The following is a 25901-nucleotide window of genomic DNA, read 5'->3' on the forward strand; positions in this document are numbered from 1 at the left end:
GCAATGAACATGGGGGTGCAGATATTTCCTTGATATTCTGATTTCAATTATTTTGATTATGTGTGAAGTTTCTTAATCATATATTTGTTCTATTTTCAGTTTTTTGAGAAATCTTCATGATGTTTTCCCTAGTAGCTGCACCAATTCCCAACAACAGTGCACAAGGCTTTCAATTTCTCTACATCCTCTCTAACACATTAGCTTCTGGTTTTTTGATAATTGCCATTCTAACAGATATAAAGTGAAATCTACATAAACAAAAGCCCTATCTTAGAATGTTATTCTAAATAAGAACAATGGTTGGTATACTGTTTGTTATTTTTCCAGCGCTTTAAAATGTTCCTTTTTTGTCTTCTGACTGTATAATTTCTTATAATATGTCTGAGGATTCTATTCATAATCCTTTGCATATAGAGACTTTAGTTGTTTTTAAAATATTATTTTTGACCCTAGTTTTTTCAGTTTAATTGTGGTGTTTTTAGGTGCCTATACTCCTTTCAGTTCATTGAGCTTGTATCAGTAGGTCTAGATTTTCTTTCAATTTGGAAGGTTTTCTGCCGTTTTCTCTTTAGTTGGCTTTTTTTTTCTCTCTGCCTTTTTTACCTCTCTTTCCCATCCGTGTCATACTAATTCCATATACATTACACAGCTTAGTATTTTCCTAAATTATACCAAGAGTCTTAATTATTTTTAGTCTATATATTCTCTCTGTGTTTTGCTTTGGTTAGTTTCTATTGCTCTGTTTTCAAGTTCAATGATCTTTCCTTCTCTCTCATTTCATCTATAGTTAATTACATCCAATGAATTTTTATTTCAGACCTTTTGGGTTTTATTTCTATAAAGTTAATTTAGTTCTTTTTTTTTTCTTTTCTTTCCTCATTATGTTTAAAAATATTAAATAAAAAAATCACAAATACGCTCAAAGATTTAAAGATTTCCTTTAAATCTTTGAGCGTATTTGTGATTACTATTTTAAGGTCACTATCTATTATTTCCATTATTTTTCTTAGTTGAACACTTCTATATTTTTGGTCTTAATATATTGCTTCTTCACATGACTCAGTCTAATCTTCTAAGGTTTTAACTTAACACTAATACTATAAGCAATTGTTTAGTAACTGAATATTTTTATTAGGTACTGATTATGTATTACCTTATATTTGGGTGTTTATATAATACATGTCTCTATATACATCCATACACACAGGGGTACACAGATGTTATATACAATGTATGCTTTCTATATTGTAAAAATAATGTATGTGGTTCTTATACATTGATTCTATATATATTCAGTATATAATATATATGTAATATATTTATTCTGTGTACATACTTTCAACACATATATAATTAGTATATAAATACATTGTAATACTGAAGCCACAAATGTACAATTTCAAATTCATTGAATTTTACAGATGAAAATGACTTGCTTAGTCTCATTAGATTACAGAGAAAGAAAATGCAATCATAAAAGTTGAAATTATTATTTAAAGTTAATGATGGGAGGGGGCTAAATCCTAAGTCCTGATTCCAGTTTGATGTGCTTGCTACTTTTTCATTCTATGTAATCCAAGAGATTTCAATAAACCTTTCCTGGAAATTCCAAAGCCCAATAGCTTTAGACTAAACAATTTATTGCCTATATTTTAAAAGCCATCAACTTTTGCTTGAGGTATCTCCTAACACAAATTATTTTATTGGAAAAACATAGAAAATAATGTTTATACGTTGATATATCACACTAAGTGAAAAGTATGTGAGAATATTAGGGGTGCCTTGGTGCTCAGTCAGTTAAACATCTGACTTTGGCTCAGGTCATGACCTCGGGGTCCTGGGGTTGATAGAGCTCATGCTCAGCAGGGAGTCTGCTTGTCCCTTTCACTCTCCCTCTGCTCCTTACCCCTAATTGTGCTCTGTCTCTCTCTCTCTCATATAAATAAATAAAATCTTTAAAAAATATGAGAGAATATTACAGTGCTTAGTTGCCTTTGCATTTTTAATTATACTGGCTTTTTAAATGTGAATTCATTATTTCTCCACCACTACAATACCTTGTCAGGCTAGAAATATGCACAATTTAGTAGATATTCAGATGATTAAAATGTATTCCAGAATTCTTTCATTTAGTACATAATTATTGAGTGCCTACTCCTTGCCAAGACCTTATAAAATGACATAATATGACAAAATTAATATTTCTAGAATTCCTCTAAAATTATCTCTGCTGTAATATTCAAGTGCATTCTATTAATTAGTTTGTAGAAAGTGACATTATAGATAGCCTGTTGTTTTCAGTGACTAGGGAGGATTTATTAACAAAAATAAATTAAACCTTATTAAATGCATGAAATTTCTGAGTAGTTTAAATCAGATTCTCTAAAACATGATTTATGTAGTAGAATTCTGATATATACATATATATCATTATATCAAAACCTTCACACATATAATAATACCATTATAAAAAACAGACAAATTTTAGTAAAACACATGCAAAACTCTTTTTCAGTCTTGTTTTATTTTACCATAGATATTTTACATTCATTTTACAGAAAAGGAAATAGAAAATAGAAGAATGATATAGATAAAAGTGACATACTTTTTGACTCCTGTGGAGACTAGGAGAAAAATAAGCCCTTTGCAAATTTTAACAATTTTTACAGCATTGTTTATTATAATCTCTAATATCTTAATCCTTTTTCTCTATAAACCTGATATCTTTGTAAAGCAGTGTTTTTCCTTAAAACCAAATAACATATATTTTTAACCTCATTTAGTAATATTTAGCATTTATTAACAGAACATGATCAGCATCCTTAACATTTTTCATATCACTTCAGATGTCTGTAAATTAAACACTTATTCCTGGGACCCTGAATATTTCTTCACAAACTCTGACTTGATTATTTTAAATGACTTTTAATCTAAGTCTCCTAAATTGTCATAAAAATTAGGCTGATTTGCTGTCCCTCTGAGACTATAGTATAAAAGCCCATCCATCACAGTGTATCTAATTAAGAAACTAAGTTAAGAGGTGTTTGAACAAGATATTTGAAAATCTCAGGGGACCAGACAATTGAATTGGTATTTCAGACATATCAAATTAGTTAATGATTTGGGAATCTTTATTCTGCAAGAGTATGTAAATTAAAAAAGAATAATGAAATTCATTAAAGCTTGGTATCAGGGAAGAAGGAGGACCCTGTGCACCGCTGCATGTAATTATAAGTACCTGCTTCATTCAGATAGAAGGACAGGAAACTAGGGAAACAAAAAAAGCAATTTGAACAGATTAATTTCATATTGGACATAGATAATTACAATTATTTTTCTTTATATTTTTAGGGTATCTTTCTCATAATTGACAAACCCATATTTGGTAGTGAGGCTTGTTTTCCATTTTCACTTCACCACATGAACTTGTAAGATAAATGTCTTGCCATTCAAAATGACAATAGATATTGAATATTTTCTTGAAACTTAACAAAGTATTTTATTTATTCTGCTAGCTTATTTTGATACTGAAAGAAGCAGAAGAATAAAACTCCACTGCTTTATCCCAAAGCAAGAGTGAACGGAATATAAAATCTTACCCAATAAATAATTGGACTGAAATATGTACTCAAAATGTAAACAAAACCTTTTCTCCTATCCCAAAACAGTATACTCATGGTTCTTTAAAAGCATATAAAATAAGAATGCAACCAATGATAATATTATTTTCCTAAATGAAATAAAAATAATTTCTTCAATTTTGTATCATTTTATTTGTCCATCAAAAAATAGTCATTGTTTAGTGTACCATTTAAAAAAGTAAAGTCAATAAAATATATAAAGGGTTATCCAAACTCGGATGTTTGTGGAACATGCCCTAGTTATAAAAATAATGTACTTTTTCTAAACTTTTACATATAAGAAAACTGTAGAAACATAAAATTGGAATGTTGGTTTGAACTATGATACTCCACTTAAAACTATAATATACCAGGGACTATTGGGTATTAGCATGTTCCTCCCCAATGCCTTCCTTTCCTTTCTCTGCCCTTGCTATTCTTCAGGCCAATAGCCTCTAGGGTCCGTATTTGACCTTTATGAGAGTTCTGCCTTTTGTTAACCTCCAATGCACAGAAAATTGTAAACATTTACAAAATAGTATTTACTATGTCCACAAGGTGAATGTTGGAATCATCAAATTGTTATACATCAAAATTAAGAGAAGTGAGGATATAGTGGATAAAATATTCATTGTCAATGAGATTCTCATTGAAATGGAACATATCCAAAGTAACGCATGAGTAGTAAAACTGGAGACAGATATTCCTAAAATAGCAATATTATTTGTAAAGAAAAAAATCCTAAAATAGAAATAAAGATGTAACAGAAGTTTGAGTTAGGCTATCCATTGCAGTATAATTCCCAATAGTGAGAATGATGGCAAAACAATAAGGGAAATGGAAATATACAACCATAAATCCATCAGCTGCAACAGGCATGGATTAACCAGGCTTTGGAGAAATATTTAATGACAATATAAAATGGTCATGATTTGATATAATGAGTGAAGAAAGAAGAGAGCATATTTTGAGAAAAAAGGAGATTGTACAATGTGATTCCAAAATTATTTCTTTTAATTTTATAAATATATTTATACATAGAAAAAAAGACTGAGGGGCACCTGGGTGGCACAGTCAGTTGAGTATCCAACTCTTGATTTTGACTCAGGTCCTAATCTCAGGGTCATGATCCCTAGCCTGGCATTGGGTTTGAGCCCTGCTTCAGGCTCTGAGCTCAGTGCAGAGTCTGCTTTGGGATGTTCTCTCTCTCTCTCTCTGCCCCTTCTCCCCCACTCTCTCTACACAATTAATTAAAATAAAAAGACTGAAATAAAATACACTATTATATTGATAGTTCGAACTCTAAAATTCTGAAATAACAGTGATATTAATTTTGTTCTTTACTGATTCCCACGTTACCATATTGTCTTAAATGAAATTGTACAGTAGACCCCATTACTCAGTTTCACTTTGCAGTTTCAGTTACCTGTGGTAACCATGGTCCTGCAGCAGATGATGGATCCTCTTTCTGATGTATTGTCAGAAGGTCAGTAGTGCCTAATGCTAGTTCACAATGCCAATGTCATTCACCTCCCTTTCTGTCATCAAGTAGGCATTTTATCATCCACTTACATCATCATAAGAAAGGTGAGAGCAATACAGGATATTTTGAGAGAGCAAAAAACATGCATATAACTTTTATTACATTATATTGTTGTAATTTTTCCATTTCACTATTAGTTATTATTGTTAATCTCCTATTGTGCCTAATTTATAAATTAAACTTTATCATAGTATAAAACCAGAAAAAAATAGAAAAAACATGGTATATATAGGTACTGTATGTGGTTTGGTACTATCTCTGGTTTTAAGCATCTATTGGAGGTCTTGAAACATATCCCTCTGGATAAATGTAGATTATCCTATCATCAGGAAAAAAAGTAATAAAAATGTAATTCCTATAAGATTTGTTTTCCATTTAAAAATATACTTTCAAAAACAGCCTTATATTGGCTATTAAAAGCATCATATTATAACAAATTTATTTTCCCTGATATGAGGGGAAGGATAAGTTTTATTAGGTTTATTAAGCAAATGCACAGGTTATTATGGATATAATGATAAATATATAAATATAATTTTCTGGCTCTTAATATTTTATAAAAATTGTAATTAACATTGTTTACATTTCCTGAAAAACTCCTGGCATAATACTTATACTATTCCTTGATCATTATTGTAGTTATTGCCAAGCTCATTTTATCTACTCTCATTATGACTAGCCCAGTTTCTGGGTAGTCTAAAACAGTCAAGTTAATACCATTTACCTGATAAGGATGATTTTGTCAAAAAAGACTCCCAATTTAAATCAGTGAGCACCTGGAATTCTTCTGCCCGGCATGGTGGCTTCAGAAGTATTCATATAGGCTAAATTGGCTTAATACAAACAAGGTTTAGGACAAAGGTCCTATGGCTCAGAAAGTCCTCCCTTTCCTTCTGGAAGTGAGTAGGAAACCCAGTCACTATGATTTCTGTTCCCAAGAGCAAGACAAATAAGTTGGCGGTGGAGGACAGCAGATCTACTGGTATCCCACCACCTAACTGAGCCATACTTGAAGCTCATCTTACTTAAGGATTTTTCAACTACATGAGTCAATAATAAATATCTATTGTTTAAGGAAATTTAACTTTTGTGTTCCATTACATAAAATTATCAGCATAACCACTGAAACAAATTTAATATTATAGTAAGTTTCTTAAACTTTGCATCCAGTTATATTGAACCATGATTCAGATCATATGCTCTGCCTTTAAAATTATAGGAGATTGTTTTCTTTCTTATAGCACAAAAACTAGTAATAAGAATATGACCATACCCTGCCAAACGAGCACTGCCCCATTCAAAGGGCATTAATGTCAGTGTGGTTTTCAACATGGGCATGTTAATTTTTTACAAGCAAAAGAAATATATATATATATATATATATATATATATATATATATAACATTATAATTCATTTGGAAGGCTACTCATAATGGACAAGTTGTTAATTATATGGACAATTTTTTTATTCTGGGGGAATTTATTTACATATTTATCCCTAAATATTTTACTATTCACTTTTTATAAACTTTCAATCTATGTTTATTTCATTTAAAAATAAAATTTCCTTGTGAGGTGCCTGGATAGTCCAGCTAGTTAAGTGACCATCTCTTGGTTTTAGTTCAGGTCGTGACCTCAGGGCTCTGAGATTAAGCCCCCTGTGGGGTTCTGTGCTTAGCCTGGAGTTTGCTTGAGTTTGTCCTCTTCCTCTGACCCTCCCCTGCTATGCTCACATGCTCGCTTTCTCTCTCAAATAAATAAATCTTAAAAATTAAATAAAATTTCCTTGCAATGATATGTTCCTGATATAACTCAATAATATGTATATTTGAGCTTATTGAATTAAAATTCTCTTCACACAAAAAGCGTAGTGAAAGTGTGTTTTTTTCAGTGAAATGCCATGAACAATTGGCCATGTCTTAAATGTTTTCTAAAGTATAGCATGCAGAATAATTGTAGTGAAACAATTGCATTGATGTTGAATGTTCACACTAAACACATTTGCATTTTTATTGACTTTTGAAAAGTCACTCTAAAATCTAGATCAGAATTTGCTAAAATTATGTATGATTTTTCAAAGAGGTGTATACTACTTTGGGTCTGATTATCTTATAGAAAAATCATATTCATTAAACTAACAAAGAGGGATCCCTGGGTGGCGCAGCGGTTTGGTGCCTGCCTTTGGCTCAGGGTGTGATCCTGGAAACCCGGGATCGAATCCCATGTCAGGCTCCCGGTGCATGGAGCCTGCTTCTCCCTCTGCCTATGTCTCTGCCTATGTGACTATCATAAATAAATAAAAATTTAAAAAAATAAACTAACAAAGAGTATGCCATGATTGTGAAAGGCAGGACTAAATGTCCATAATATATCAACAATGATAAGTATTGTTCTACTAGACAGAATGAGGAAGAGATGAAGCCATTACCTAATTCTACCTTAGACCAACTTCTTAGTGGAGCAGTATTGGGTGTGAGTCCCTGGGTCTTTGAAATCTGAACTTGTGATTTCTCTTTATCTATTTAATGATAAATTCATAGATCTGCTATATGGATATAGTAAAATATATCTTTAATGTTACTGTCAATCTTTGGCAGTGAGAATTTCACATAAGTATCAAATGAAGCCCGGTTTTAACTCAGAAATAAATTGCTTCCATGATGACTAAACCAGGTAGGCACAGATTTTAGAAACTAAAACATCTTCATGGGTCATATTCCAGGTATCATTCATCAGGAATGTGAGTCAAAATGAGAAGAGAATAATGTAAAATATTATGTAATCATTTTATTTTTTTTAAGATTTTATTTATTTATTCATGAGAGACACACAGAGAGAGAGGCAGAGACACAGGCAGAGAGAGAGAGAAGCAGGCTCCATGCAGGGAGCCTGATGTGGGACTTGATCCCAGGACCCCAGGATCACGTCCTGGGCCAAAGGCAGGCGCTAAACCGCTGAGCTACCCAGGGATCCCTTATGTAATCATTTTAAACATATTCAATGATGTGGTGTAGGGTCTGAAATTAAGATTCAATGTTAAGTGCTGCCTTGACATCTGGAAAAATTGGGAGGACTTCAAATGGCCAAACCACCAGTTTGTCTCCCCACTCTGTTTCCTTGGATAAGATCCCTTAGCCAAACACTTCTCCTTATCATAGAAACCAGGCATACATTCTGCTTATCCTTAAGTGGCAGGCATAAGTTCCCTGCCAGCCTGCAGAATTATTTAAACAAGGCTTTGCCAACTGAGGGTCACCTCATCCTCTTCTTACTACAGAACCTTCCTCCCACAGCCTCTGTTTATCTACTCTGTTCCTGAGTTCAGACCCTATGTGGTCCTGACAAGCTGTGGGAGGGTATATGTGACAAGCAAATTACTGTCGATGCCATCTGTCTGGTGTTGGGTGTTGTGTATTCACCCACCTTGATTTATTAAGGTGGAGGAGAGGATCCCTTCCTCACCCATGGGATGAATAGTAGTTTCAGGAAAAAAAATAAAAAGATTCAAGATCTTAAAATATCAGCTATCATTCAAGTAGGAGGCTTCTTCCAAATGATTAAAAAAGCACCACCCCAACATTGCTAATGTTTCTTAGATTGAATTTTATTTTATTATCTGTGCAAATGACAACTTAGAATTTTCTAGTTTTCATGGTCTTTATGCCTTCACACTGCACTCATACTCTATAGCATTGCTAATTTAGAGTGCCCGATGCTCCAATTATAAAGTTGGATAGAAATCTATGCCATTCAATCTTAATGACAAGTAAATATTCTTGTTCTGATTGGGCTGATTATTGTGCACTTTACATTCAGTACAATGTATGCATTTGTGTATTGTGTATGATAGTAGATGGATAGTGTGCCAGCATCAGATGCCTGCTGCATTGCTCATGTTACCTGAAAATGCTAGAATATGTGTTTACCCTTCAAAGATATTATTTTCTTTGCATTTCTTTGAACATGTGATTTTTTTTTTCAAAGAGGGCAATACCACCACGAGATGAGGTAATATGATAAACCTTTGTAAGAAGAATCTCTTTATTGGATAAGGTTAGCAAACTAATGCTGTCAGAGATTGTATTACACTATCCCCTGTGTATGCTTGTAGTGCGATTTTCAGAAAAGATCATTTCAGAGAAGTAAAGAATAAATCACTGTATTCTCTCTCCAAAATCCTTTTCAAAATAGATTTGACAGTTGAGTGATTACATCTCTAATGGAGACTGTGATAGAATATGTGAGATTAAAAACTCAGCAGCTTCATCCACAAGGCGCTGAACAAAAGGGGTCAACAGAAACACAGAGTCCCTCATATAAAACTCAGATAACTAATCAACTTAACTCTGCCCTCAATACATAGAGGTTGCGATCTGTGCCTGCCAGTCTTTGTTGTTCAGGTCTCAAAACCCTATAGTTTTTCCTCCTATAAAGATCTTAACAACTTCTTTCAGGAGCTTTGAGGCTAAAATTAATATCTGAATGTAGGAAGGTATACCTGCAAAAATAAAACTTTCTGATTCTCTTTAAGTTTCCAAAAGAGCTGTTAGAAGGAAATGCGTAAGGAATAGTATCTGTCTAGTTATTGTTTAAACTTAGACTTTAGGGCTTAGAACCTCAAAGAAGATAACAGAGAAATGATAAAATATAAAATACTAATTTGTGTTCTATTAGACTTTGCACATGCATGGGCCTATTCCTATACTTTGCTTTATAGCATTATTTGTGTTCAAAATAATGGGAAGCATATATTTCCTATGGGTAAATATGAGTAAATAAAACATATCATTAGTCAATTGTCTTCTGAATAGATACCCTAAGAATTCTATTTCCTACCTGAAATTTTTTCATTTAAATAATTAGCCACCTTACAGAGAAGTATTACTAGTGAATACAAAGTAGCTGAGGAAGCATAGATATACTGCAAAACTCTATAACTTAAAATATTTTAAAATATTATAATCTATTCATTGTAGTGAGAGTTTGGATACTTTTATGTCCATTTCAGTATTTCAGTGGCCAGAATCTTGAAGAAATAGAGCTGTAATTCTTTCTGACCATTTATGCCCCTCACCTTCTCCCCAGTTCTACACAAGATTTCTTCTGAGACTACAACGGAAGGCACACTAATTCCTCCCAATTTTGTCTTTCACTCTAGATATTAACCAAATACAGAACATCAGCCTTCCCATTCTTCTCTCCACAAAAAAGGTATCTTTTCCCACATTATACTAGTATTTTAAAACAAAGAGCATGTTTCAGATTCATGTGAAACATATATTTTTTTGTATGTTTAGAAATTACAGGTGCCCACGCACTAACTCAGACCTACTAAATCAGTACCTTGGACAGAGTGGAGCCTAGCACGTGTGTTTTTCAACAATCCTTGGTTAAGAAATCATGCTCTGGGGAGCAGAGATAATTATATGCTCTTCCTGGCAACTGGAGTTTTCCTGCCGATGTTGTCTCTGTCGTTCCTTGCCCTGCTGCCTGAGCACCTCTTTTAATAACAGGTGTGGTAAGCCTATGCTGGCAAAAGAAAGACCAACACCAGCATCCCGGAGCTGGGCTCTTTATTAATGCCATTGCTCTCTTCACACCATTAATTCTGGCCTGAGGCCAAAGAAGGAATCCTTTTTGAAGGTGGGATAATTTTCAAAACCAAAGAATATCAGTGCTCAGTCTTATGACTGGGCCTAAATTAGAGTCTAAATTCAGTGATTAAAGCTCTGTTTCACTCTTATTAGTAGCTGTCTGCTTGTATTCCTTATATTCCTTGCTTACACTAGTCTCATGCATTGGATTTACTTAAGAGAATAGGAAAGGAGACAAACTTCCAGCAAGAGTGCAATAAATGGTGAATGCTGAAGCCAAGAGTCATGATGACAGTCAACAGTGCAGACCTGTGAGAGAGGCTGTTCTAGAAATGAAGCAAAAGCAAAGGTGACTCAAAAATCATAATGGGTAAACACAACAGGAAGAGTGAGTCCAACAGTAGTAGCATGTTACTGTAATCGACATTTGTCATATTCATGATCACCTCTTGAATAGTACTTCCATAACTGGTGAAATTTCCATCAATCCTGTCTCTCAGAAACAGAAGCCAGAATTTGAATTCTCAGATTCCCTAGCAAATGAAAGGTGGATATGTGATCTATACTTTTCCAATCAGACACACAAAAATTTTGTGCATAGTAAATTACTGATGGCAAAGACTTTGTGTTGCAAGCCCAATGTTGCTGCTCTAGATGGTAACAGAGGATTGGAAGAACCTCAGGATTTGTGTGATTGATTGACCTGCTAGGCAGAAGTAGAATTGGTGCTGAGAAGTGGTTTTGTAAAGGTGAATACCTTTCATTTAATGCTTGATGATGGAAAGTGCAGCACCAGTAGTTTCCTCAAGAGGCTATTCTCTGGTGGTACTTGGGAACTGTTTCTGGGGGAGGAGAATCAAGATTATCCCAGTGTACTTTCTATCTATCAAGCTTCTCCTAATTTTTATTTTAACAAATCTTTTTTTTTTTTTTTTTTGCATAAATGAGGCAAAGTGAATTTTCTTGTTGCAGCTAAGGTCCCCGAACATGCATAAGTAAGACTGTAAGTGGTTCCAGGCAATGTACCTTCCATACATGGGAACATTTTACTTTGTTTTCTGGTCAGGTCAATCCTGAAAACAGTAAGAATTCAGCTAACATGAGGCTTTAGCACATGGCATGCAGTCCAAAATAAATAAATTTCTTATAACTGCTTTGAATAAAATATTTGTTGTAAGCAAAGCTATAGGGGGACCAAGAGGCTATTCAGATGAATTGTATAAGAGTAAGAGATTGATTTCACACCTTTAATTATGCAAGAGGGCTTGCAGAAAAGGAATGATATATGCAAAATCCCAAATTCTCAGATCAAGGCATAGTCTGAGAACCATGAAATTTGCATAAGCATTATAAAGAATCTCAATATTTGCTGCCAGAGCATTAATGTAGCCAAAAAGTAAACTCAACATTTGATTTTGTGAATTTCTGGATTTTATTTTTTATTTAAACCTTTACCAGATTCCTTAAGGGAAAGTTAGGGCATTGCTGGGAAAGATAACTCTTCTAAGATATAACTCTAAGGACTCTATGGAATGGAATGAAAACATATGGGAAGATTCAGATGACTCAGATTCCCTGGTCCACAGAATTCACTAACAATCCATTGCTATCCTCTTTTTCTGCATCATGAAGATATTTCTGCTTTATTTTAAGATCTTGGCGGGGGGTGGGGGGGTGGGGGGGGTGGGGGGGGTTGCTGCTTGAGATAGTTATCTGGCAAGAGGAATTCAATTCTTACATCCACCCTCACCATGGCACCTTGATAGACTTAAAAACAGAGTCAACTCCCAGCTTGAGCTTGGTGTCAGGAAGAGAGAATTTAAAAAAGCAAAATTAAAAAAAAAATGTTTTCACAGCAATATACACAATATACACAGCAAGATTTTTCAAATTGGTTAGCTGCAGATCTGTGGAATACATGTGGCAGTGGATTCTGGGAATGTAAGGAAAAGAAGTACAGTTTTAGATATGATCAATTTGCTGAAACAGATGCAACTATAACATCCTAAATTCAATGTAAATCCTAAATTCAAATAAATTAACACAATGGCTTGGAGGTAATTGTTAACAATTACTTGACTGAAAGCTGGACTCATTTGTGACTTTGCTAAATAAAACTAAAATGCCAGAAATTCCTTGATGTGGTGTGGAGAGTTAGAAATGTTAGAATGGATGTATTATGAGCAACCTTCTCTGCCAATACTTAAATATGGCCTGCAGGAAGCCACATAAAACATTTCCATTAAAAAGGCTTTAAGAGGGATCCCTGGGTGGCGCAGCGGTTTGGCGCCTGCCTTTGGCCCAGGGCGCGATCCTGGAGACGCGGGATCGAATCCCACATCGGGCTCCCGGTTCATGGAGCCTGCTTCTCCCTCTGCCTATGTCTCTGCCTCTCTCTCTCTGTGACTATCATAAATAAATAAAAATTTAAAAAAATTTTTTTAAAAAGGCATTAAGAAATACTTCAAAGAATGAAATACCAGTATCATAAAATCACACTAGCGTCTGTCTGTGTAAACAAGATAGATGGATAATGAAATTTCCACTGAAAAAAAAAAATTCTTAAGAACAATGAGAATATTTTAACTTTGGAGGTAAAGTGTGTCAGTCACAGTGATAACAAGCAGGAATCATTGGACATGCCTGCTTGATCAAGGGGCCTTTATCAAGGATAAAGATAAATGGTTGGACATTAAACTGTTAATTTTTACCTCTTCCCAAGATAAACCTAAATAAATAAACAAAAACTTTCTCTAGGAAATGAAAGCCTCATTCAAACCATCAGGATCATTACAATTTTTAATTTTCCAATGTAAGACAATTACAAAAGAAAAACACGAAAAGAGAGAGAGAGAGAGAGAGAGAACTCTGATTTCAACTGTTTCAACTGATGTGTACTGAACAAACTCCTAAAGAAGACATGAGCCAAAAAATAAATCTCAAGAGAAGTGATCATTAGTTTGCACTAAATTAAAGTGAATTACAAATTGTCAAAATTTGTGAGATGCAGCAAAAGTAGTGTTTATAGGTAAATGTATAGCACTAAATGCACATATTAAAAAGAAGAAAGATCTCAAATTAATAATCTAAGTTGGCACCTTAGGAAAGTATAAGAAGAAAAAAAAATCAAGGTTAAAGTGAATGGAAGAGAAATAATAATTGTACTAGAAATAAATGAAATAAAAAAAAACAAGAAATCAATTAAAAAATTCAATGAAACCCAAAGTAGTTTCTTTGAAAAGATCAGAGATAGTTATAATAATCTAGCCAGGGTAACCAAGAAAAAAAGAGAGAAGACAAAGGTTGCTAAAATTATAAATGAAAAAGGGATTATCACCACTTATATCTTTGATAAATGTAATAAAGTTATGTAAACTTTATGGCCACAAATCTGATAGCATAAATGAAAGGGACCAATTCCCTAATAGACATTAACAACAGAAAACTCCCAAAACTTACCTCAGAGGAAATGTATAATCTGAAAATACCTATATCTATTAAATAAATTGTGTCAATAATAAATAACTTCCAAAAGAGAAAGCACCAGGTACAGACAGATGATTTTCTTATTGAATTTTATCAAGCATATAAAAAAGAAATTATATCAATACTCTATAATTTTACCCAGATAACAGAAGCAAAGAACCACTTTCCACCTTGTTCAATCAGGTCAGCATAAACCTAATGCCAAAGTGAAATAACAACAGTGTAAGAAAAGAAAAAAAAAAATTGCAGAACAACATTTCTCAAAAAAAGTTGGATGCAAAGATCCTCAGCAAAATATTAACAAATGGAGTTCAGTAATCTGTAAAGAGAATTCTGTACTCTAATCCAGTGGGATTTATTCAAGGTATACAAGACTGGTTTCAATATTTGGATAGCAATTAATGCAATCCATAATCTTACCAGGCTAAAAAAAAAAAGTCATCTCAATTGATGCCAACAAAGTATCCTACAAAATCCAAAACACATACATGATAAAAAAAAACACTTAGCAAATTACACATAGAAGGAAATTCCTTAATTTGATAAAAAGAAATCTACAAAACACCCACAACTAACATTATATTTAATGATAAGAAATTGGATGCTTTCCCACTAAGGTTGAGAACAGGGAATGATGTCTTCTCACCACTCCTATTTAATGGAATAGGAATTATGGAAATCTGAGTTAGTGAATTAAGATAAGAACAAAAAGAGAACAGAAATACATATTTGAAATGGGAGATAAGACTGTGTTCACACATGACATGATTGTCTATGTAAAAATAATCACAAAGAATAGACAAAAAACTCATAAAATTAATAAGCAACTATAGCAAAGTCACAGAACACAGCTTTAATATATAAAAAATCATTTGCTTTGTCAATATACCAGTAATGAACAATTGAAATTTGAAATTAAAAACACAATACTGTTTATACTAGCACCAAAAAATTAAATACTTCAGTATAAATCTAAAAATTATGTCAAGGATTGATATGCAGAAAACTATCAACTCTGATGAAAAAATTCAAGAATATCTAAATAAATGGAGAAGTCCTATATTCATGAATTGGAAGACTAAATATTGCTAAGATGTCAGCTCTTCCCAAACTTTCCTATGTATTCAATGCAGTCCAGATCAAAACAGTATATTGGTATATTATTTGAAGATATTGACAAACTGATTCTACTTATATATGGAAAAATCGAAAGACCCAGAATAATCAACATAATATTGAAGTACAGTATTTGGGGAACAAAGTTGGGGAAATGACATCATCTACTTCAAGGCTTATTACAAAGCTACATTAATCTAGATGGCATGTGTTTGGCTTTTGTTTATTTATTTTAGAAAGAGAGAGCTTGTGCATGAGAGAGAGGGAGAGGTAAATGGAAAGTGAGAGAGAGAATCTTAAGCAAACTCCCTGCTGAGCACAGAGCCCAATGTGAGACTGGATCTCACAACTCTGAGATCATGACCTGAGCTGAAATCTAGAGTTAGACAACCAACTGAGCCACCCTGGCACCTCTAGATGGCATGTAATTGTGAAAAAGTGGACAAAACAATCAGTAGGATAGAAGAGAGAGCCCTGAACTAGACTCATACAAATATAGTCCTCAAACCAAAGTTGCAAAGGCAATTTAGTGGATGAAGGAGAATCTTTTAAATAAACAGTAGTGTAAAAATTAGATATGCATGTGCCAAAAATAAAATTAATAAGAATCTAGACCTAGATCTTATACCTTTTTAAAAAGTTAGCTCAAATTTGATCATAGACTTGAATGTTAAAATACAAAACTATAAAATTTCTAGAAGACAACAGAGGAGAAAATCTAGCTGTGTTTGGATTTGGTGGTGAGTTTTTAGACACAAATCCAAAAGAATAATCTGTTTTAAAAAACATTGATATGCCGAATTTACTAAAGTTAAAAACTACTTTGGAAAAGATATTATTAAAAACCACTTTGGAAGACAGCTCAGATGCTTTTTACAAACAAGCAAGAGCAAAAGCCCAAATCCATATTCTCAGTATATAATACAGTTATTGTGCTGTTTGATATTTACCAAAATGAGCTCAAAATTTATGTTACCACAAAACCCTTCTCAAGAATACTTTTAAAAATTTTATTCATAATTGCCAAAAATCGGAAGATTTCCTTCAATGGATGAATAAACAAACTATATATACACACAAAACAATATTATTAAGAAATAAAATGAAATGAGCTATTGTTCTATGAAATACATGGAAGAACCTTAAATGCATATTGATAAGTGAGGAAAGTCTGAAAAGACTACATACTGTATGATTCCAACTATACAGCACTTTGTAAAAAGTATAACTACAAATACAGTAAAAAGATCAGTGTTGCTGAGGGCGGGAGAGGGAGAGGGGCGAAGAATAGGTCAATGGGATTTTTAGGCCAATGAAACCGTTTTGTACAACACTGTAATGGTGGATACATGACATGATGATACATTTGTCAAAACTCACATTACAGTACAAAGAGTGAACCCTAATGTACTATGGACTTTGGTTGATAATAGCATCAGTATTAGTTCATCAGTTGTAATAAGTGTACTACACTCATATGTGCAAAGGAGGTGTATGGAAACTCTACTTCCTGTTTAATTTTTCTGTAAACCAAAAATTGCTCTAGAAAATAGTCTGTTAATTTAAAAACCCTACCAAACACAAAAGAGACTGGAGAAGTTTTGGTATAAATTACTAAATAAAAGAAACCTCTGACTTGTTTCACTTAGGATCATAGTCTCTAACTTCAATCATTGCAAATGGCAAGATTTCATTCTTTTAATGGCTGAGTAATATTCCAGTGTGTATGTGTATGTGTGTGTGTGTATTTTCTTTTTTAAAAGATTTATGTTATGTATGTATGTATATATGTATGTATGTATGTATGTAAGTATGTATTTGAGAGGAGAGGCAGAGGGAGAGGAAGAAAGAAGAATCCTCAAACAGACTCCCGGCTGAGTGCAGAGCCTGAAGCAGAGCTTTATCTCAAGACCCTGAGATCATGACCTGAGCCAAAATCAAGAGTCAGGTGCTTAATCGACTGAGCCACCCAGGCATCCCTAGATATACCATTTCTGTCACCATGATATATAACCATATCCTTTCACCAGTCAATGGACATTTGGGCTCTTTCTGTAATTTGGCTATTGTTGATAATGCTGCTATAAACATTGGGTGCTTGTGTCCCTTCCTATCAGTATTTTTGTATCCTTTGGGTAAATACCTAGTAGAGCAATTGCTAAATCATTGAGTAGTTCTATATTTAAGTTTTTGAGAAACCTCCATACTGTTTTTCAGGGTGGCTGCACCAGTTTACATTCCCATCAGTGGTGCAAGAGGATTCCTTTTTTTTTTCCCCACATCCTCACCAACACCTGCCATTTCTTGTGTTGTTGATTTTATCCATTCTGACAGGTGTGAGATGATGTCTTATGGTACTCAGTCACAGAAAGACAAAATACCATATGATTTCACTCATATGTGGAATTTAAGAAACAAAACAGATGAATATAGGGGAATGGAGAAAAAAAAAAGAGAGGGAGGCCATAAAACAGACTCTTCACTATAGAGAACAAACTTAGGAGTTATGGAGGGAAGGTGGCAGAAGGATGGGCTACATGAGTGATGGTATTAAGGAGGGCGCTTGTTGGGATGAGCACTGGGTGTTATATGTAAGTGATGAACAAAAGAGGGAGATAAACTGAAAAACAGACTGTTAACTAAAGAGGACAAATAGATGAGTACCAGAGGGGAGTTTGGTGGGGAGAAGAGTGAAATAGATGAAGGGGATGAAGAGTACACTTCTTTTGATGACTGCAGAATAATACATAGAATTGTTGGATCACTATATTGTACGCCAAAAGCTAAATAACACTGTATATTAATTATAGTGGAGTTAAAATAAAAATTATAATTAATAAAATAAAATAATCCTTACATTTGTGAAATAAATTTGACTTAATTATGTTTTAAAAAAAGAGTCTAAGAAATCTGCATAGTGTATGATTCCGATGATATGACTTTCTGGAAGTCAAAACAGTACAGATAGTGAAAAATATCAGTGGATATTAGGGCTCTGGAGGATGGTGGAAAAGATGAAGAGGTGAAGCACAAGAGATTATTTAGGCTAGTGAAACTGTTCTCCATGATATTGGAATGGTGACATACGACATTATACATTTGTTAGACACACAGCAATTTATAGCACAAAGAGTGAAACTTAATGTATGCAAATTTAAAAGAATCATTTAGGAGTTCAGGAAATCCCAGTAAAGAATGTAGACTTTGACAAGAGAATTTAACTGTATTACAAATGTATGAAACAACCTCACTAACGAAGGTGGGAGAAAAGGTGCTGACCTCAGTAATCTTGGAGATGAATGGAGTCTGTGAGTTAAAAGCAAAAGGAACTGAACATAAGCACTTTCTTCTAGCTAATAGAGTATCCCAAGGGCATGAGGGTTAACAATATTGATACTGGTACTGAAAAATTAAGTAAATTGATGACAGACAAGGAGAGCCAGCATTCTTACTTTCTCAGTGGGAGTTTACAGATAAGCAAGAAGAGTTTAGAATGATCCATGTGGTCATGGGTTGGAGTTGCAGACATCAATAAAGGAACTCATGTTTAATTTAATATAGATACAGATGGAAGATTTAGATGCTTAGAGATACAGATATATACATAGCTTGATATACACACATATTTCCTTGCTCGAGCAACTGAGGGAGCTGAAAGAAACAACACCCAGTAGCAATGAGCACACCTATAACAAAAGGTGTGCTCAACAAAAAGCAAATAAAGCCTTCACAAGATACTCCCTAGTATTTATTTTTAGTTTGTTTTAAGGTTTCAGCATTTATTCAGGTAAAATCTAGGAAATGCCTGTTAAAGTGTAATATTCCATATAGATAAATTTATTTCAAGGAATAAGTTTTGAAACACGGTACTGAAAGAACACTACATAAATAATAATTAATAATAATAATAATAATAAAATTTCCAGTGAAGTAATAAGGTTCAATAATTTTATGTGCCAAACACTGTGTTACTCACAACAAGAATGAGAGTGAAATGATGGGGCACCTGACTGGCTCAGTCAGTGGAGCATGTGACTCTTGATCTCAAGGTTGTAAGTTTGAGCCCCACACTGGGTGTAGAGATTACTTAAAAAATAATGAAATCTTAAAGAAAAAAAAGAATGAGGGTGTAATGTAAAACAAAAAACAAAAAACAAAAAAAAAACAAAAAACAAAACAAAAAAACCCTTACCTTCATCTAGTTTAAAATAAGTGGAGGAGACAAGAATGCTCACATGCAGAAATAATACAGTAAAGTGATAAATTAAATGTCTTAAAAGGAAAACAGTAAAAACACTATGGAAGAACAAAATAGATATAAATTACCTTTGGAAAAAGAATCAATTAATAGTATCATTTGATGTAGAATTTGATCTAGCAGTTAAGAATGAGTCATCAAGCTTGAGGATTTATTTTTCATCTTGAATGTTCTTACATCATTGTTTTCATTTTGTTACACATTATGTTAAAAGCCTTCTTTGTCAGAACAAAATTCATGTATAGAGGTGCTTTGTTTTTGATCTATGAGATTATTCACTGTGTTAACAGTTACAGTTTGCAAAACAAACTATCTCAAAGTTAGTGACTTTAAAAAGTACCTTTTATTTAAGTCAATATTCTGTTGATCAGCTGCGTGTTTCTTCTGACCTGACTTGGCTTGTGTGATAGACTGTGCTGTCTCACATATTCCTGCAGCTGGTAAGTGGCTGGTGGCTGAATGACCCAGGGTGGCCTCATTCTGCCCAGTGACTGGCAGGCTATCGGTCAGAGCATCTAGATTCTCTTCCATCTAGTCTCTAATCCACACCTGTAGGCTAGTTTGACTTTATTTAACATGATGGTTTTAAGAGTGCAAGCCCAGAAAGCAGATGACATCATTGCACAAGTACTTTGTATGCCTCTGCTTGCATCACAATTGCTTATATCTCATTGACCAAAGCGACTCACATGGACAGGCCAGAATTTAAGGGGTGGAGAAATAGACCTCACCTCTAGTGGGAAAATTGTCCGGCTGCAAAGGACATGAGCATAGGGATAGGAAAACTTCATGCCGTTTTTGCAATGTCATCACACATGACTTCTTGGAAAATTGCTGAATGGAATATTGAAAACCTGGACCTGTATATAGCTTATATGCTAATGTTTACTCTTGAAAATATAACAAAAGACTATTGAAACTTTTAGAGATATTGTGGAAAATAAATGTGACAAATCTCTTCTCTATTATAAATGGGATAACATGCTATGTTTGTGAAAAAATTACTTGAGCATGATCAAATTCACCTAGGGTTGCAGTATCATATGTATAAAATAAAAAAAAATACTGAAGTTAAAGAGAAACAAGATGATTAATACATTAATACATTCATTCACTTAAATTTTGTTGATCTTCTCTACGTCTCCATGTTCATGCAGTCATGTTCATATACAGTCAAGGTGCTTAGTTAAGTATGACTTGTTACATGTGAATTCTGGAAAGCCTTTTGCTCACTGTATTTTGTCTTAATTTGAGCTCCAGAATATTTTTTTTTAAGTTTTCATTTAAATTCCAGTTAGTTGACATAGAGTGTAATATACTAGTTTCAGGCATATAGTGTAGTGATTCAACACTTCCATGAAAAAAAAAAAAAAAAAAAAAAAAGCACTTCCATGAAATCACCTGGTGCTCCTCATAAGTGCAGTCCTTAATCCCCACCATCTATGTTACTCATCCTCCCACCCACCTCCCCTCTGGTAACCATCAGTTTGTTCTCTATAGTTAAGAGTCTGTTTCTTTTAAAACTATATTTAAATTAAAATTTAAAATATTTAAATTTAATTATCATATAGTGTATTATTAATTTCCAGGATAGAATTTAGTGATTCATCAGTTCCATATAACAACCAGTGCTCATTATGTCAAATGCCCTCCTTAATGCTTATTACCCAATTATCTTATCTCTCTCGGGCAACCCTCAGTTTGCTCCCTATATTAAGAATCTCTTATGGTTTTCCTGTTTTTTATCTTATTTTATTTTTAAGAGTCTGTTTCTTGATTTGCCTCTCTCTCTCTCTTTTATCCCCATTTGTTCTTTTGTTTTGTTTCTTAAATTCCACATGAGTGGAATCATATGATATTTGTCTTTCACTGACTTATTCCACTTAGCATAACACACTCTATACATTCACCTACCATAATACACAAATGGCAAGATTTTATTTTTATGGCTGATTTTATATATATAATCAACAACGCTACAAACAACAGTGTTGGTGAGGGTGTGGAGAAAAAAGGAACCCTCTTGTACTATTGGTGGGAATGCAAACTGGTGTAGCAACTCTGGGAAGCAGCATGGAGGTTCCTCAAAAACCTTAATGTAGAATTACCATATGATCCAGCAATTGCTCTACTGGGTATCTACCCAAAGATTACAAAAATACAAATTCAAAGGGATACATGCACCCTGATGTTTCTAGCAGCATTATCAACAATAGGCAGTCAGATTATGGAAATAGCCCAAGGGTCCATCAACTGATGAATGGATAGAAAACATGTGATATATATATAGATATGTAATACATAATATATATATATATATCTCCCATTCCATAGATTGCTTTTTAGTTTTATTGTTTCCTTTATTGTGCAGAAGTTTTTTTTTTTTTTTTTTTTTTTTTTTTTTGATGAAGTTCCAATAGTTTATATTTCCTCTTGTTTTCCTTGCCTCAGGAGACATATCTAGAAGAAAGTTGTTTTGGCCAATGTCAAAGCGGTTACTACTTGTGTTCTCCTCTAGGATTTTATGGTTTCAGGTCTCACATTTAAGTCTTTCTCCATTTTGAATTTATTTTTGTCTATAGTATAAGAAAGTGGTCCAGTTTCATTCTTTTACATGTTTCTGTCCAATGTTCCCATTACCATTTGTTGAAGAGACTGCCTTTTTCCCATTGGATAGACTTTCTTGTTTTGTCAAAGATTAATTGACCATATAGTTGTGGGTTCATTTCTGGGTTTTTTGTTCTGTTCCATCCATCTGTGTGTGTTTGTAAGTACCATACTGTTTTGACCACTACAGCTTTGTAATATAACTTGAAGTCTGGAATTGTAATGCCTCCAGCTTTGCTTTGCTTTTTCAAGTTTGCTTTGGCTATTCAGGGTATTTTGTGGTTCCATACAAATTTTAGGATTGTTTGTTCTAGCTCTGTGAAAGATGTTGGTCATATTTTGGTATAGATCATATTAAATGTGTAGATTATTTTTGGTAGTATAGACATTTTAGCAATATTTGTTCTTTCAATCCATGTGAATTCCAGAATCTTGACTCTGATCATTAGGCATAATGTCAGAATTTCATAATCCACCTAGAGGATTCTTTAAATTATTACTTGATGAAAGGACAGAGGATTTGTTGATAGAACATAATCTATTAAAACTTTTAGTTCATAATACAGTATATGACAAAATCTGGATACGCAGTGTGTTCTGGTAAGCATCTCTAATCCTTCTTACTGAAGTTTGGCTCTGGGAATAGTGTCTCCTATTCACTTTGAATTCACTTACTCATGCTCCATATTGCTCTTAAACCAACCAGATGCTCTATAATGTGACTACCTTCAAGATCATTCTTAATAATTCCTCTCCTCCTCTTCCTCTTCTGCCTCCTCTTCTTCCTCCTCCTTCTTCTTTCTTTTTCTTCTTGCATCTGTGCAATCATTCAAAGTATGTTCTTGAATATTTCCTACCAACATGTTTTGTAAATGTTGCTGGTGGACATCTATCTTGGTACTTTCCAAACTTTTGAACACATTCCCTTATTTCCAAAAATTATAGGATTTTTATGTTTCTTCATTTTTAAATTGTATACATATTCTACTGTTATTAGGTAATAACTCCAGGAACACTCTAAATTTAGACCATAGTTCAATAATTATGATTTTGGATAAAATTCCTTTTCCCCATATTTTTCTTGAGATTTTGTATGTTTAGCTTATTTCTTTGCATCATTAATGTTGCCACCATACAAAAAAGGAGTTTAAATTAAGTACAGGAAAGTGAATGGGTTGCATTTTTTTCATTTTTAATACTTGGAACTATCCTTTGTTTGTTGTTTATTTCCATAAATCTTTTTAAGCCACATGTTCATTTTTTAGGATCCATTCAGTAGGAACCAATCTGAATAAGAAAAATCACTGTTCTTTACAGTATACTGACAATAAATCGTATGTCTTTAAACACTCTTACTTTATACATCTTCATTCATAGATATAGTTTTAAAAATGTGAGATGTTAGGGGCTACAGAAAAAAAACATATAATCAGCCCTGAAGAAACACCATCTAAGGAGGAGTTAGATAAATATGTACAATAAATGTAATATAATGAACATTATAAAGAGATAAGTCTCAGGTAAAATGGAGGAACCCAATATTGGTCTTTAATTCAACAAAAGGTTAGAAAATAGGGCAGTGCATATGGACAATTAGGCATTCCAAGCAGATGGAGAGACACATGGATTAAAATTAAGGCTTTAAAGCACAAACAGACTTGATCAATTTCAAGTATTTCAGTAGGACTCTAACAGGGGATTGATTCAAGGTGAAGACAGGCAAAAGATAAGGTTAGAAAGAATAGAGGCCAGTTCATAAAGAGCTTTCTATAGCATACTAAGGATGTCAGATCTTATCTTAAATTGCCCTGAAAACCACTGAAAGATTTTAAGTAAGAAGTTACTTCATCAGATTATTTCTTTTAGAAGGATCACTGTGTACAGTAATGTGAAGATTATATCAGAGCAGGTAAACAAGTTAGGAGATATTTTAGAAATCCCAGATAGATAAGGCTCTATGAAGTGTGAAGAATTGGGGAAATAGAATTAATCAAAGAGATATAATATTAAAAAAAAAAACCTATATAATATTTTTAAAAACAAGAATGTAGACAGAGCTAGAGAATACAGAGAAAGAGAAGTATTTGGTTAAATTTTAAGATGGGATATATTTTATTTGAAGTGTCTAAAAGATGTTGAAATGTAGAATAATATTTAAAGGAATGAATGAATGAACAAACAAGATGCCTAATAGGCAATCAGACATATGTGCTAGGATTTCATGGAATGTTCTAAGCTTCAAAATAAGTTTTGGTTGTTATTAACTTATTGGTGACATTTCAATAATTGGAGTAGCAGACATTATCAAGAGAGATTTTTGACTACTTGCTGTGTGCCAGGTACTATTTTAACTACTTTATGTTTGTCTATTTATTTATTTATTTATTTATTTTACTTTATTTTTCTTTTTTAAATTTATTTATGATAGTCACAGAGAGAGAGAGAGAGGCAGAGACATAGGCAGAGGGAGAAGCAGGCTCCATGCACCGGGAGCCCGACGTGGGATTCGATCCCGGGTCTCCAGGATCGCACCCTGGGCCAAAGGCAAGCGCCAAACTGCTGCGCCACCCAGGGATCCCTATTTCTTTATTTAATTCTATGACAAACCCTATAATTTTCAGATGAAAAAATAAGAACAATGAAGCTGATACTTATGTAAACAAAAGCCATTGAGATAGCTCCTTGTCTCTTTTCATACCTGAGTAAATTTAGCCTTCTGGATATAATAAATATGCTCTCATGGGTAATTTAACCTGGACTTAGCTTCTTGGGGGACTTAGAATCTTCTGATGCAAGAATCAGTTTATAGGAGTAGAAAAATATTTTAACCTGGAAGTCATTGTGTACCAATTTTTATTTGTTTTACTGTATTTTATTAATAATAATATTTTGCTTACAAATTCTATAAATATATTCCACTTATTGAGATAGAAATATATAGATAAATTAATAAATTTTAACATGATATAGATCGTTGTTAGTATTTTCTGTCATTATTATAACTTCCAAGATTCTAAGGAGGATAATTGCTGTCACTTAACTCTCCCAATATTTGGTTCACTAAACGTATATGATTACAAAATTGATGGGTAAAAGATAGAAAGAGCAAGTGGCTGACACCTAAAGCCACTGAAGAGCAGATGTCCTAACTGAGGAGTATAAAGTTACAAATAAAAGCAACAGAATAGCAGACTCTAGCCCTACAGATGAGTCTTCTCTCAAAGTAGAACCACGCCCATGATAATGGAGAAGAGAATGCTTTAGTCCCAGTTCCAAACTGGGGTAATGTTGCCCCATAGGGGACAATAGTCAGTCTCTGGAGACATTTGGTTGTCATGAGTAAGGGAAGGACTACTATTGATATCTATTGGATAAAATACAGAGATGAGGCCAAGCATCCTACAGTGCACAGGACCAATTCCACAAATAATTATTCCATCCCAACTGTCAAGAATTCTGCAATTGAGAAACCCTAAATATCCCAAAGGTTCAATTTGAAAATAATTTGAATAAGTGTTCAGTCCAAAATAAATGGTTGTCATCAAAATTTTTCAGCCAGAAAATGTAGTTGTTTTGAAATTTTGTCTTAATCCTTTGTGCATTATACACACCCTCCAACACAAAGATCACTAGAAACTAACTGAAGCTAAACTATTAGATGATATACTGATAGTGAA

General features: G+C 33.5%; 1 long non-coding RNA gene across 1 annotated transcript in view; it reads right to left on the reverse strand.

Moving 5' to 3' along the window:
• Positions 1 to 20203, reverse strand: part of LOC125754573 (uncharacterized) — a 117987-nt gene extending 97784 nt beyond the window's left edge. The window contains exon 1 of the long non-coding RNA XR_007409197.1: positions 19958 to 20203. This is a non-coding gene — a long non-coding RNA (uncharacterized LOC125754573). The remainder of the gene's footprint in view (positions 1 to 19957) is intronic.
• Between the last annotated feature and the right edge of the window lie 5698 nt (positions 20204 to 25901).

The sequence above is a fragment of the Canis lupus genome, chromosome 38 (genome assembly GCF_003254725.2).
Source record: "Canis lupus dingo isolate Sandy chromosome 38, ASM325472v2, whole genome shotgun sequence".
NCBI classification, from domain to species: Eukaryota; Metazoa; Chordata; class Mammalia; order Carnivora; family Canidae; genus Canis; species Canis lupus.